The sequence below is a fragment of the Sus scrofa genome, chromosome 16 (genome assembly GCF_054392235.1).
Source record: "Sus scrofa isolate SSC_HxYL_T2T_F1_AM1 chromosome 16, Sscrofa_HxYL_maternal_Yorkshire_Landrace_v2.0, whole genome shotgun sequence".
In the NCBI taxonomy this organism is placed as follows: domain Eukaryota; kingdom Metazoa; phylum Chordata; class Mammalia; order Artiodactyla; family Suidae; genus Sus; species Sus scrofa.
In genome coordinates this window covers 67,720,376-67,736,123 of record NC_139398.1, presented here as the reverse complement: position 1 = coordinate 67,736,123, position 15,748 = coordinate 67,720,376, and the positions used below count along the sequence as shown (strand labels likewise).

The 15,748-nt window shown below is 53.0% G+C and overlaps 1 long non-coding RNA gene across 3 annotated transcripts in view; it reads right to left on the bottom strand.

The window, feature by feature from the left end:
* The window catches only part of LOC110257231 (uncharacterized), a 70,112-nt gene extending 54,958 nt beyond the window's left edge, over positions 1-15,154 (bottom strand). For 2 of the 3 annotated variants that reach the window (XR_014830902.1, XR_014830904.1), the window contains exons 1-2: positions 5,821-6,040; positions 4,740-4,910 (exon numbers count right to left, since the gene is read on the bottom strand). This is a non-coding gene — a long non-coding RNA (uncharacterized LOC110257231). Of the gene's footprint in view, positions 1-4,739; positions 4,911-5,820; positions 6,041-14,819 lie in introns of those variants that run through there. The other variant, XR_014830903.1, reaches the window with a different exon arrangement.
* Between the last annotated feature and the right edge of the window lie 594 nt (positions 15,155-15,748).

The window sequence follows — 15,748 nt, the reverse complement described above, 5'->3', positions numbered from 1 at the left end:
GAAGAGGAGAAGGCTCCTGTTCTATTACCTCACTCATTCACACGTGAGCGACGCACAGACATCCGAGAGGGCCAGCATCCCAGAACCAGCTGAGCACCACCACTCAGACTGCTTGTTGGACCAATACTACAGACGTTTTCGTTTAAACCAATACAGGTGCATTTAAACCACGACTTTGGGGGCGATTTGTGTGTAGCGACGGGGGAGGGGGGGAATCAAAGTGAAAGAGTGAGCACTGGAAATACTTTTTAAAGGGAAAAAAAAAAAAACCTATGAAAACACAAGGGGGAAAAAAAAAAAGGAAATTAATATGGAAAATCCAAGTGAAAGAAGACCGTTCAGCACTTAATCCTCAGGTCCCCACTTAGTCCGGCCTGAGCTAATTTATTTGAGCGCAGAGTGTAAGATGTAATTCTGATGGTGGCTATACTCACTCCAGATAAATTTCATACTCTTTTGTCTTTGCAGATTCCATTGTGGACAGTAATACGCAGTTACAGGGTGTAGTCTGTTTAGATTCCGTAGTTCGTGGGTATCAGTTGCAGTAGAGGTGTGGCATCGTGACACTCTTTTGCTAACGGGCACCACTTCCGATCACCCTGTACATACATAAGCCTCAAGGCACAATCACTGTTTGAGATTTAAAACTATTAGTGTGTTTGTTTGGTCCAGAAACTGAGACAATCACATGACAGTCACCACGAGGAGAGAAACGAAAAAATTTTAAAAACCCACAAAAACACAAAAAAAAGTTAAAAAACAAAAACAAAGAAAAAAAAAAGGTCTAATAAGAACTTTGGTACAGGAACTTTTTTGTAATATACATGTATGAATTGTTCATCGAGTTTTTATATTAATTTTAATTTGCTGCTAAGCAAAGACTAGGGACAGGCAAAGATAATTTATGGCAAAGTGTTTAAATTGTTTATACATAAATAAAGTCTCTAAAACTCCTGTGGACACTGATCTTCTGTGGAAATGCTTTGAGGTGAGGGCAAGGTCAAAGTTTCCTGGAGAGGAGTTCCCATTGCCGCTCAGCAGTTAACAAGCCTCTTATCCGCGTGGAGGCGGATTTGATCCCTGGCCTCACTCAGGGGGTTAAGGATCTGGCCGCGAGCTGTGGTGTAGGTCACAGACACAGCTTGGATCCCAAAGTGCTGTAGCTGTGGTGTAGGCTAGCAGCTGTAGCTCCAATTCAACCCCTAATGTGGAACTTTCCATATGATGCACATGCAGCCCTAAAAAAGAAAAAAAAGAAGAAAAAAAAAAAAAGTTTCCTGGACAAAAGGGGAGCTGTCAAGACGCTCAGGTGAGATGGAATCTTGACGTTTCAAAGGACCTCTTGTAAGCATTGACCGTTCCCCAAGTGCCCTAAATTCTAGCGTCATCTCTGCCTACATCTGCAGCCCCCACTTCACATGGAGCAGAGGGAGAGTGGGCCTGGGGTCTTCTGGCTCCCTCCAGCCCTCCTGGGATCGCCAGGCTTCTCCTAGCTACTCCATTTCAGTTCTAGAAGAGGCTGGCATAAAACTGAAGGTGAACACTGTTGCCACACTAGGAGACACACACATTTGTGTGGCTGTGTGTGTGCATGCATATGTGTGTGTCTGTTTTCTTCCAGACTAGATCATTTCACCTTAAAACTTGCACACGCAGGACAATCACAGTAAGAAGAGCACTTATGATTTGGATAAACTTTTCCCCACCTACTCTAACAGAGTAAAAATATGACCAATGATATCTCGTATTTAGGGATGCTCTCACTACATGCCAAGAACGGTGCGAAGTGCTTGACACACAATGTTTTCATGTAATCCTCGCCTTTCATTCATTCAGCATCCTTTTGAGAGACTGCCCTGTGTCAGGTCCTGGGCTAAGTTGTGGGGATAAAGGAGGTAACTAGTCATAAACAGGGGCCTTCGTCTTATGAAACATACAGTCAAGGATGCAGACAGACAACAGGCAGATAGTTACACTAAGGCATATGTGAGACCAGGGTGTTCAGTGCCAAGGAAAGGCTCACAAAAATATCGAACCACGGAGTTGGGGATGTGATCTAGACTGAGAAGGTAAAAGAAGTTCACTGAGCTCTGAAAATTAAGGAGGAGTTAACCAGGTGAAGAGAATGAAATGCAACCCAGACCAGGAAACAGTATATGCAAAGGCACTGTGGTCACATATGCTGGAAAACAGAAGAGTTGGCGAGTTTCAGAAAACGAGCTGATTAAAGACTGGATTTTTTTTTTTTTTTTTTTTTTTGGCTGCACCCATGGCATGCAGAAGTTCCCAGGGCCAGGAATTGAACATGCACCACAGCAGTGACAATGCCAGATCCTTAACCTGCTGAACCACAAGGGAACTCCATAAAGACTGGATTTTTTTTAAATTAGAAACGAGAGGGAATCCGTTTTAATTTCTTAACAAGTGCTCTGGATACCATGCAGCGAACAGGTAGGGAGCTGATGTGGTCAACTGTGTGAGTTGATGAGGCTGGTGGCCAAAAAAGAAATGGAAGTGTATCTCAGGGATGGATTTCAAGAACAAGCTCCTGGTATCATTCACTTTGCAGGTGGAGAAACTGAGGCCACTTGTCACCCAGCCGGGAAGTGGTAGAATGATTCAAGCTGGGCTGTGGTCAATTTCAAAACCTCCCGCAAGGTCTGGGTGGCACATCACCCCAGGACCCTGCAAGTGCTCTGAATCACTGCTGCCTCCAGTCCTCAGCCTGACTGGACTGGCCTTCCAGGGGGAGGGAGGCAGGGAGAGAGGCCAGGCTAGCCTTCTGTACACCCAGTATTGGACCCGGAGGGCCCCAGTAGCAGAGCAAGCAAACAGGAGAACCTAAATCCTCCAAAGAACATCCTTCTCAGAAGCCTGTGTGAACACCCCTGTTTTCTGGAGGAAGTTGGGGCCATACCCCTTCAGGAGGGCAGAAAGCAGACACAGCTCCCAGGTGCTTTGGTTCAGCAGCCTTGTTTAACTCGATGGGGTCAGGGCCCCTTGGATATGTGCTCACAGATCAATGTCCCCCTGGTCATGAGGCCAGCTGGCATCCTGATCTGGTGGGAGCCAAATGGGAACCAACTACTGTGTCCTATGTCCCCCTGGGGTAGGTGCAGCCAGTGCCACCAACCAACCCAGGCAGAAAGTGGCTCTCAGGCAAGAAGGCAGAGAGATGCTTGCCCAGCCCAGAGCTTTTGCTGACTCAGCCTATCCGGTGGCAGGGAGGCCCAAAGGGGCGGCGGAGTACACGGGGAATCACGTGTCACCAGCATTTCCGTTGAATGTGAAACTCTCTTTATACCAACCTTCTTTGAATGATCCATGAGTAGCCTGTGACACTCAGGCCAGCCCAGCCCTCCATCACACCCACACCCGCCTCAAACTATGGGAGACAGAGACCGTCTTGGGTTAAAACACACAAACAAAAAGTCCTCTCTTGCCTTTCCTCGAGGCGGTGCTAGAATGACCAGGATGAAATGTTTGACCTCTTCCGTAAAGAGTCGCACAATGATAGACGATTCTGGAAAGGCCTTTTAGGGGATGAGATTGTGCACCCTGGCGACAGCTTGACAAGAACAATCCTAACTCAGCTGCTCACCAAACAGGACTTGCGAAGTTTCCATGTATAATTAGGGTAAATGGCATTCACTGGTTTAAGAGAGAAACCCAGCCTAAGTTAACACGGAACGAGCTGACTCGTCACTCACACAGCAGTCAGCAAGGGAACAGGTCTGCTCCAGCACAGGGCCCCAGGCTCCTCGCATCTTGTAACTCTGCCTTCTTCTAGGTCCTCAGCATCTTGGAAGCCCTCTCCCTTCAACTGGTTGATGGATAAGGAGCGCCAAGATCACACGTGTAACTATTTTATTTTTAAAGGGCCACGCCGCAGTTAATACAATCACGTCCACTCACATTCCCTGGGGAGGAGGGAGGGGTCCATGAACCCACCTCCTGCAAGAGAGACTCGAATATGTAGCCTGCTGTAAGTCTAGGAAGAGAAGCCAGGATACTGTGGAGTCCCAACCACATACCCCATCACCTATGAGCCTCAGTTTCCTCACCCGTAAAAAACTGCTAACAAGAGGGCTGCTAGGACAATTAAAGATATTACATGTTATCACCAACGCATGACAAATCCCCACCCAACGTGGGTCTGCTTTTTGGGTTTTTTCCTTTTTTGGCCACCCCGCGGCATATGCAAGTTCCCAGGCCAGGGGTCGAATCCAAGCTGGAGTTGCAACCTACACCACAGCTATGGCGATGCCAGTTCCTTAACCCACTGTGCCCAGCCAGGACCAACCCTTGTCCCTGCCGCTGCAGAGACCCCACCAATCTCACTATGCCACAGGGGAAATTCCTGGTTCTATTTATTTATTTATTTTTAGTTTTTTTAGGGCTGCACCCACAGCATATGGACCGTCCGTCCCAGGCTAGGGGTCTAATCAGAGCTGCTGCTGCCCGCCTACACCACAGCACACTGCAACGCCGGATCCTTAACCCACTGAGCAAGGCCAGGGATCGAACTCCCGTCCTCATGGATACTAGTCAGTTTCCTTACCGGAGCCACAATGGGAACTCCCAGTTTTGTTATTTTCCAATCTGTGCTCCAAGGCCCCATTTTCTAAGCGTACAACTTAAAGCATGAACCATGCGATCGGTGGGGGAGGATGGGAACGACCTTCCCTCAAATCCCGCTCCGCGCGGCCCCTCCCCTCTCCCGGCCCAGGAACAGGTACCTTGGTGGGAGAGCGCTGCTCTCGGCCTCAAGGGATCTTCGGAAAGGGTGACATCCTTCTGAAGGTCAGAAATCTCAGCAACGTGAAGCCTGGCTATCTAAGAAAGCCGTTGAGTCCTCCATCAGCAGTCCCAGTGACCAAACACAGCGTTGTCCCGGACAACTTCCGAAGCTGGGAACACACGGAAAAATAAAGCATGGTCCAAAACCTCAGTTGAAAACAAGAGAACCATCAGGCGATCCGTAGGAGAGCACGGCGGGCTCCGCACCCGCGCAGAAGTGATGCACAAAACTGTCAAGGCGGGGCAGAGGACCACCAGTTGTGTCCACCAGTCTGAGAGCGTCTTCTCACAGGGACGAGAACAAGGGGAGAGAAGGCGAGAGGGCTGCCTGGAAGGAGGTGAGCAGAAATCCGCAAGCAAGATGGGGCAGGGGGAGGTGCTCAGAAAAGCTGGAGCAAGGCTGCGCACCTGCAGAGTTTTCTGGACGCACGCAGGACCTCCAGGGCCCAGGCCAATTACATCAGGATCTCGAGGGGGCGTGGCCTGGCAGAGGGAGGTTGCAAAGCCCCACCCCCAGGTGATTTGAATGTGCAGCCCGAGCTGAGAAGCACTGATTGGAGCCTAACAAGAGGCACATGGCCTGAGATTTCGATGTCAGTATGGAAGGAAAACGAGGCTAAGAAGGTGGGCGTCCTCCTGCACCCCGCGGGTGTACCTGGGGAGAAATATGACTAGGCACTCCTTTGATGAACAAAGTGGAGAGAGCAGAGGAGCAGAAGAACAGAGCCTGGGAGATGGTGACAGCCACATGGAGCAGCCTGGAAGAGGACAGAGGGAGAGCTCCCGCAGGAGCAGGTTTAGGAGTGAGGACGAGGTTCTGTAACTCCCGCAGGGTTGAGGACAGTGTCCACACAGGGTAGAACACAGGGGGGATACAGCCCCAGAACCTCCGGGGGTGGGGGTTCGTCTCTGCAGGGGAAGTGTCGGTTTACGCGAACAGCCCCTCTCCCCACCCCCACACTGGTAAAAGGACCAAAACCTCAGGAGAAGGGCTGAAGGAGACGTCTTAGCTCAGCTCACCTTCCAGAATTCCCCGAACGGGACTTTGCAGAAAAGTTGCGGTCCACTGTGCCCACAGCCAAGGCCCACTTTCCACCCTTAGGCAGCTGGGGAACCTGAAGTCCCCACCCCTGCGATGCCGGAGCTGGCCCTCTGACTGTGGAGAAGCCTTCCAGAAGCAAGTCTGCACCAGCGGAAGTCTCTCTTCGGAGACCAACTTCACCTGTTCCCACAGCCCTGCCTTTCCAGGTCATAGCCAGCTGCTAAATGGTGGGCTTGCTCTTTGGCCACAAGGTGGCAGCCTTTCCCACAAAATCTTTCTGAGTTGGGCCTGGGCACCCGAGGCGGGTTTAATGAAAATATGAGGCAGCTAAAGACAGAATCCCTGGCCCAGGGGAGAGTCGATTCTAGGAAGCAAGATTCCAAAAATCCTCCCTGGGAATAGCCAGACTGGATTCTGAGCCCAGCTCCACGATGTGCTACCTGGGTAGATTTCCACGTAAACCTTCCCCTTCCTGAGCCCCCTTTTTTCCCCCTTCATAAAATAGGAATCAGAATACTTTATAGCATTGTTTGAAAAGACAAACAGAAATAATACATGCAAAGTGCTTGGCAAGTCCAAAATTGGATTTGAAATTTTTTCTTTTTTTTTTTTTTAAACTCCAAAGACCGTAAACCCAAAAATGTTCTACCTTTTTTCCCTTAACAGTATCTTACCATTTAAAGTCCAACTGCTCCCCTTTCTAGCTAAGTCTGGACTCTTCACCTAACCTCTGAAGCCTCAGTTTCCTCCCCTGTGATATGTTTATCATGATCCCATCTCACAGGGTTGCTGTAACAAGCACCCAGTCCAGTGCCTGGGGGTGGCTGTTGTTTTCAGCCTGGAGGACTGAGCAGGGAGGAGGAGGCGCCCATCCCAGGATTAGCTGGACCTGGTCCCAGTCCAGAAGCTCGACCTTTCAAGGAGCAAAGGGCTTGACCACCCGCTCCATTCTCCCCCCACATCAACTACATAAAGCAGCAGGTATGGAGCTCCCACTGTGGTGCAATGGGATTGGCGGCATCTTGGCAGCACTGGGACGTGGGTTCTATCCCCAGCCCGGCACAGTGGGTTAAGGATCTAGCATTGCCACAGCTAAGTCTTAGGTCTTGAATGTGGTTGAGGTCTGATCCCTGGCCCAGGAGCTCTATATGCCACAGGGGCGGCCAAAAGTGGGAAAAAAAAAAAAAGGGTAGCACATCAGTCTTATAAAGCATAGGCGTTTGCTCAGCCATCAAGCCCTGGGCCAGGAGGAGAGAAGTAATAACGCCTTTACCCCATAGGAACATTCTACGCAGGACCGTCCTGCCAGAGACTGAAACGGGAGTACCTTGCTGGGTTCCCTTTCTTGGCTTCTCCGTTCTGAGGGTAATGGAGGTGGGAGGTGGCCTCTGGGCACCTGGCCAGCTCCAAAGCCCTCACCAGGGTTCCAGGGTCCCCAGGCCTGAGCAGGACAGACCAGTCTCCTCTTGCCCCACCCCACCCACCTTTAAGGCTTCCATGAGGGTGGCCACTTTCACAAAACATTCTCCGCGCCCCCGCCCATCTTTTCCCCTGAACAATTGTGCCTCTGTCCTTTCCAGTGGCTCTCCTCCCTGGTCCCCTTGGCCCCCAAAACCCAATTCCAGGAGTTCCCATTGTGGCTCAGTAACGAACCCAACTAGTAGCCATGAAGAAGTGGGTTCGATCCCTGGCCTCCCTCAGTGGATTAAGTATCCGGCCATTACCATGAGCTGTGATGTAGGTCACAGACGAGGTTCAGATCCCTCATGGCAGGCTGGCAGCTGCAGCTCCGATTCAACCCCTAGCCTGGGTACTTCCATATGCCACAGGTGCAGCACCCACCCCCGCAAAAAAAAAAAAAAAAAAAAAAAAAAATTCCAGTGGCTGTGAAAGTTATCAAACCTTTTCACCCCCAACTTTTTTTTCTTCCTGAAACCTGCAGCATATGGAAATTCCCAGGCTAGCATTCGAAATGGATCTGCAGCTGCCAGCCTTCGCCAGAGCCACAGCAACAAGGGATCTGAGCCACGTCTGCGGCCCACACCACATCTCTCGGACAATGCTGGATCCTCTTTTTTTTTTTTTTGGTCTTTTTTTTTTTGCCATTTCTTGGGCCACTCCGGCAGCACATGGAGGTTCCCAGGCTAGGGGTCCAATCGGAGCTGTAGTCGCCTGCCTACGCCACAGCCACAGCAACTTGGGATGCGAGCCGCGTCTGCAACCTACACCACAGCTCACAGCAACGCCAGATCGTTAACCTGCTGAGCAAGGGCAGGGACGGAACCCGCAACCTCATGGTTCCTCATCGAATTCGTTAACCACTGCGCCACGACGGGAACTCCCAATGCTGGATCCTTAACCCACTGCGTGGGGCCAGGGATCCAACCCTAGTCCTCATGAATACTAGTGGGGTTCATTACTGCTGAGCCACAACAGGAGCTCCCTCTTCCACCCAAAGTGACTGATGGTATTTGCATTTCACACCCACTCAGTGAGACAAGATGATCAGGAGCAGATGAGAAACCGAGGCTTAGGGAAGTCACGCAATACCACAGCCCCTTCCTAGTGGAGGGTCATTCCCCTCCTCTTCTCAGTCTATCTCATCATTTCCATTGCCAGGCCCCTCCTTAGTCAACCCCTTATCTTAGCGTTATCTCAGACAAATACCTGTGGATTGTATTCTGCCCCATGGGCTATACGTCAATGGCGTGAAAATCTATCACGTAGGAAGCTGGAGGGGAGAGGAGAGGAGAAGAGGAACCCAGACTAACTCTGCCCCCCCCACCCCACCCCCCCGGCAGCTTCACTCTATTGCTCAGGACGCTTTTGATAGTAACCCCCATGCGAAGCAGAAACTGGAAAGTCCAAAGGCATGACAGACTTCAGACATGGCTCAAAGCATGTTTTTGCTCTGCCTCCAGTTCTGCTCCCCTTGAGAAGTGGCCTTATTCCCAAATAGGCTTTCTCCCCGTGTAGGAATGATGAGGGCCAGTGGCCCTAAGCCTACATCCTTGCAGCACCCACGGAAACAACAGAGAGAGTTCCCTCTGCGGTGCAACAGGATCAGAGGTGTCTTGGGAGCCGCTGGGATGCCAGTTCAATCGCCGGCCCGGCACAGTGGGTTGGGGATCTGGCCTTGTCAGAGCTGCCGCTTAGGTCAGGACTGTGGCTCTGATCTGATCCCTGGCCCAGGAGCTCCCTATGCTGCGGGGTGGCCAAAAATGACCCCCATCCAAAAAAAAAAAAAAAAAAAAAAAAAAGAAAGGAAGAGAAACATCAGAGAGGATTTCCCGTCGTGGCTCAGTGGTTAACGAATCCGACTAGGAACCATGAGGTTGCGGGTTCGATTCCTGGCCTTGCTCAGTGGGTTAAGGATCCAGCGTTACCGAGAGCTGTGGTGTAGGTCGCAGACAGCTCGGACCCCACGTTGCTGTGGCTCTGGCATAGGCCGGTGGCTACAGCCGACTCAACCCCGAGCCTGGGAACCTCCATATGCAGCGGGAATGGCCCAAGAAATGGTAAAAAGCCAAAAAAAAAAAAAAAAAAGAAAGAAAGAAAGAAAAGCAACAGCAGAGAGACCCTCCCTCTAACTCACAGATGACCTCAAATGGGCCCAAATCCCATCAGAACTTGGAGGCCATAAAAGAGAAGGAAAGTGTTGTTCCCCCAGGGAAGAGAAATGCCTAGACAAAACCATGTCGGCTGCTGATATAACCACTGAAATCATGCATTTGTCCATCTGTCATCCAAGAGTGCCTGCACATCTTAGGTGCTCAGTTGACAAAGCCAGGTAGTGGGGATAGAGGGGTGAATACACACAGCCATCCATCCGGGAGCTGTCTGGTACAACCTGGGAGTGCTGGGCAAAGAACAGTGCTGGGCATAATGGGAATACAGTCAGGGTTGCGGGGGGCGGGGAGCAGTGAATTCAGCTCTGATGGGGATTTGGAAGAAAGGACACCAATACACAAATAGTGCGCCGTGCACACACAGTGCATTGGGAAGACCTAGGGTGAGCCGTAATGGCCAAAAAGGTACCCAGCCCATCAAGTCTCCCTGCCAAGCTTTTCGACCTGCCCCCTGCCCTCGACCTGGGGCCCTTTCCCTTCCTCTAGGAAGGCAGGAAGCCTCTTCCCAACACAAGCCTGGAGAACCTGTCCTGGGCAGAACGGAGGTGGGGGGGTGACACTGGATGTCCTCTGTTCCTCCATTCTGGATCCTATGCCCTCTCACCCCCACTCCACACAGGGAGCAGGACCTCCCCTCAGTGTCCCCCATGTGCTGTTGGTGAAGCTTGTCCTGCCCATCGGACCAGCCTCGAGGGCAAGAATTCTCCTTCTGGGCACCAGTGGACATTTGGGTTCAGGCAGCTCTGCCCCGAGCCTGTCCTGTGCATGGTAGGATGTTTAGCTGCATCCCTGGCCTTGATGCATGAGATGCCAGGGTGCCCCCTGCCAAGTCATGACAACCCCAGTTGCCTCCAGACATGGCCAACTGTCCTCTGGGGAGGGGAACTGACCCTGGGTTGAGACCCGCTGCTCTGTGCCTTCCCCTCACCCCCTCACCCCCTCCTCCCTCCTCTGCCCTTCTGAAGCAGGAAGCCTCTGTCCTCTGGGTAGGGGAGCTCCTTCCTCCTAAGCAGACATTTATCAGCACCTGCCCCTGTTCATCTAAGGGAGGAACCCCTTTTCTCCCTGCCAGGGACGCTGGATCCAAAAGCTGGGTCTCTGCCCAAAGTCTCCTCTCCCAGGCTCCACACCCTAGGAGCTACCACGCGGTAGCTGAGTTCAAACGCCAAGCGTGGAGGAAAGAATTGATTACTCTCCACGCCCTTCCCTCCCAGGTCCTTCTTCTGCTCCCCCAGACCCCCCACCTAAGGAGCTGATCCCTCAGAAGGAGGCAGTGACAGGAGCACTGCCGATAAACCAGCTGCAGGTCTTTGTTTTTTTGTTTTTTCGCTTTTTAGGGCCACACCCTTGGCGTGTGGAAGTTCCCGGGCTGGGGTCGAATTGGAGCTACAGCTGCTGGCCTATGCCACAGTCACAGCAACTCGGCAGCTGGGCCACATCTGCTACCTAGATCACAGCTCACAGCACTACCAGATCATGAACCCACTGAGTAAGGCCAGGGATTGAACTTGCATCCTCAGGGACATTATATTAGTTGGGTTCTTAACCTGATGAGCCAGAACAGGAACTCCTGCAGGTCCGTCTGAGGGCACTGCCGCTCTGAGGATGCTTACCAGTGGGAAGCGTCAGAGCCATGCACACGAGACAGTGACACGTGGAGAGAAGGCTGGGACCTCTCGAGGGCCTTCCTTAGGGGCCTGGACAGGATGCTAGGACCCGAGATGACAGGGTGACATTTTCTTTCCTCCCTCTACCCTGTCCCTGTGCCAGGGGGTCACATGGCCCCTTGAAAAGGAGCATCTTTTGTTGTTGTTGTTGTTGTTGTTGTTGCTATTTCTTGGGCCCCTCCCGCGGCATATGGAGGTTCCCAGGCTAGGGGTCCAATTGGAGCTGTAGCCACCGGCCCACGCCAGAGCCACAGAAACGCGGGATCCGAGCCGCATCTGCAACCTACACCACAGCTCACGGCAACGCCGGATCGTCAACCCACTGAGCAAGGGCAGGGACCGAACCCGCAACCTCATGGTTCCTAGTCGGATTCGTTAACCACTGCGCCAGGACGGGAACTCCCGAAAAGGAGCATCTTGATGGTGATTCGAAGGCACCCTAACAATGCTGTCTGGGCAGAGCTGGGCATGCAGATGTGGAATCCGTGGCATTTCTAGAGAGAATATGAGTTGAGGTCAACCCGTACCCACCCTGCAAGACTTCAAGGGTGGCGGCATAGAGGAAGTGATTTTCTTCTCAGGGGCACAAGTCTGCCAGACTCTTTTCCTCTCTTATTATGGGAACTTGCACTAGTTGGGTGTGTCTTCACTTGCAGCCCTAGAGGTGTGCCCAGCATCCCGATGCTAGTGACATCACAGCGAGGAGAAAGGACAGGCCAGGGAAAGTCACATCCTACGGAGTCAGCCGGGCATGTACCGCAGACTGTACGGAGGGCTGGGGCTTCAGGCACAGGGTCTGCCCAGGTGCTGTGTCCCTTGTGTGTGTGTGTGTGTGTGTGTGTATAGAATTGCAATGCACGTTGTGTGCTTGCCCCGGTGCAGGAGAGCAGGTGATATACGTCCAGGTGAAGCATGGTTCCTGCACCCAGGCAGGACTCCCAGGGCAGCTACTTGAAGGAAGAGCACGTGGCGGGGAGCGTATGCATAGGGGTGTAACACACTCAAGCAGATGGGAAGGACTGCCTGCAGGTGCAAGACACAGGGCGCGAAGGAAGGTGTCACACAGAGCATGCGGCGCGGTGACATGCGCCATGGGGGGAGCACACAGGGTGTGACTTGTGGAAATGTGGGAACAATGGAACATGCAGGGCAAGGCCCTGCGAAGGAGCAGGGGCACCCCCGAGGCAACAAGCGCTGCCTGGAGGTGTTTGTGTTTATTTCCACCACACACTCGCTGTCTGCCTGCACGCAGGCGAGATGGGAAGCTCCCGGTAGAGTCGCCCTCAGCGAAGAACTTTCTCCTTCCTCCTTTGACCTTGTAGGATGGGACATTTGACATCTCTACACCCAAGAGGACACAGGGTGAAGTGGTTTTCAGCACAAGCTTTGGAATTGGGGGTTTGAGTGTGAACCCTGCTGTCCCAAGTACCTGCTACAAGCCTTGAACAAATCTGAAACCTCCCTGCGACCCGGCTTCCTCATCAGTAACATGGGGAGAAATCACACCACGTACCTCCCATGGTGGTTTTGAGAATTCCCGGAGATCCAGGGACAAAGCACTTACAGAGAGGGCCCAGCCCTCCAGGTCAGCGCTTGCTTAAGTTAGATACAAAACACATCACTCAGTACCATCAGAAATGCCCACAGGCCAGAGAACCAGGGCTCCACACGGAGCCACCACCACCCTGGAGGCCCCTTTCTCCCTCTTTGCCACCTTCCCCCCCACCCCCGGCCCCCAAGCCCTTGTGTTATTTCCTGCGGGAAGCCTGGCAGAAGGGAGGAGCTGAGAACCAGCCCATAAAGGAATGTGTTTCCCATTCGGAGGCACATCCTGTGGATGAAAAAGCCCTGGAGGACACAGGATGGAGACCAAGCCAAAGCCACTCGACCCCCGAGCAGGCTCGCCCTTCCCTACCAGCTTCAGGCCTCAGCCCGGGGCCTCGGGGCCTTAGCCCCAGCCCCTCGCTGCTGCACCTTCCTTCAGAGATGGGCTGGAACCCATCCCCAGACCGATGCAAGGCTCTTCCCAACCCCGTGTTCAGACATCACACTGGCCGTTTGCATGAGCCATAGTGAGGCTGGCTACACCATGAACATTGGCCAATTTCCACGAGACTGGGGCGGGGCTGGGGTGGGGGCGTACAGAAGGAAATGCAACTGTCATAGGGCCATGAGGGTAGTTACCGTCGTGGCGCAGTGGTTAACGAATCCAACTAGGAACCATGAGGTTGCAGGTTCGAGCCCTGGCCTTGCTCAGTGGGTCAAGGATCCGGTGTTGCCGTGAGCTGTGGTGTAGGTTGCAGACGCAGCTCGGATCCCACGTTGCTGTGGCTCTGGTATAGGCCGGCGTCTACAGCTCCGATTAGACCCCTAGCCTGGGAACCTCCATGTGCTGCGGGAGCAGCCCAAGAAATGGCAAAAAAAGACCAAAAAAAAGCTATGAGGAAGAGGAAGGGGAGAGACGGGACGTCCAAGGGCAAAAGGCTTTCTCTGCTAACTTTAGGATACGGCCCCTTAGACACTCAAGGTCAAGAACTCAGGCCTGGCGCCATTCTAAAATCAGTGAGCGATCAATTAATACTAATCGCTGTGCTAGAAGCAACAAGGGAACATTTTCCGCAAACGTTAAGTGTGGTGCATTCAGCCAGGTGACAGTATTACTGTTGGGAGTGTGGTGTGAACCACCCCCTATAGCGTGAACAGGTCCCCGCCTTCAGCTCCCGGGCAGTGATTGTCCCCTAGGCCGGCAATGCTGCCTGCAGACACTTCGCAAGCCCCCTGTCTGCGGGGAGCTGCCTGGTGCCAGGTCAAGCCCCACCCAGGAGAAGCCCAAATCCAGTGACCCGTCCACACACGGTTGAGGGCAGGTGGGGGTGGGGGGGAGGCCCAGCAGCTCGCACCTGGGTGAGCATCATCGCTAAAGAGCTATCCCAGCTCAAGAGCGCCCAACGGGGACTGGCTGAGACCGTTGTAGCAACTGCATCACAGCTCAGCTTCTCCCTCCGCCCAATCCTGCAGCCCTCGCTCCCTCCCAGGTACCACTCCTGACACGCTGAGAAACATCCTGCCCTCAGATCACCAGCCCAGAATCTTTGCCCCAGAGAACTCAACCTATGACCCTCCCCACCTGTCTCCCTTTAAGGAGACCACTGCCCAGAAGAGCTAAGGCCCAACCCCACGTGGGTGTCTGCAGTGGGCACGGGCGCGTGGCAGCTGGAAATGCCAGGGACCTGCAGAGCCAATTCGGGCGCTTCCTTGGAAGAAGTGCTTCATGGTGTCTTTTGCTGGAAGAGAAGAGTTAGGCAATACTTGGTGGGGGCGGGGAGAAGTATAATGAAGTGTGTGTGTGTGTGTGTGTGTGTGTGTGTGTGTGTGTGTGTGTGTGTGAGAGGGGTGGGGAGAGAGAGAGCGCGCTGCTGTTTGTTTTCCAAACTGGCACCTCTTTTGAAGGGCAGGGCAAGGGGAGGGGAGACCAAAGAATGCCACCTGATTGCTGGGTTTAGCAACACCCAGGACCTTTGCGGTAATAGCCACTTGCTCTGCTGACTACAGAGATCTGAGCATGCAGAAACACATGCCCTCTCTACCTCCAGGCACAAAATGCACACTGCCCCGAACACACGGCCCACATTCCAGGTCCTGGCTCTTGAGCGGAGATGGGACGAACTCAGCCCAGCTCACCTTTAGTGCAAGAGGTGAAGCTGAAGAATCAGGCTCTGGGATCAGCTCCTGGTCACAGGTAAATCCTAGCCTCTGGCACAGGTCGGGTCCTCACCTCCGCATAACCCATCACAGGGCACAGAGCCCGTGCACTTGTTCCCCAGAGACTCGCTGGACCCATGGGTTGCCCTCTTTCTGGCTCAGGAGCTCCCTTTGTGCTGTGAGCACCCCCAGCTCACTCTTCCCCCAAGGATGCTGTGCAGATGGAGAGCTTCCCCACCACCTGGAACTAGGGGCTTCCTGGCCTCCCTGCCGACAGGAGGGCTCTGCGGAGCACACTCTGGGCTGTGTACTGTGTCCATGCAGGTGGTTCCAAGTGGAGGCAGAATTTGCCTCCCACCTCCCTCCGGAATTCTCCCGCCCAATCCAGGCTCTGATAGCACATGGGTGAACCTTGCCCCTGTTGGCAGCGACCATGTTACTTGTTAACTTGCTGATTGGAATGAGTTTCTCTTCCAAGGTGCTGGAGCTGAGCTGAGAACTCGGAGGGGCAGAATTTCTGAGTCCTCGTACCCTTACGGTAACAGTAATACCATCCATGGTTTAGTTTCATCTAGAATTTTACCAAGCCTCAGAGGCGCCATCGTACATGCAGGTGGAATCTTCTGTATGCCCAGGGGTGGGAGGTGGTTATGCTACACCAGCTGCTCTGCTGCCTGGAGTTTAGTGTCAGGCAGACCCGGGTCTGAATCCCCAAGGTTACTTACATTTTGAGGCTGGAGGTGAAAAGTGCCAGCTCAGTGCCTGGTCCGGGGTAGGTGCTCAATCCACGGCCACTATCAGTACTCTTATCACCTCATTGCCGTCCCCCAGAGAAGCCCCTGTTTATAAGCCCCCTGGGAGCTGTATATAGGGCAGACCCATTATCTGCTTGCTTTCCTGCCATCCTC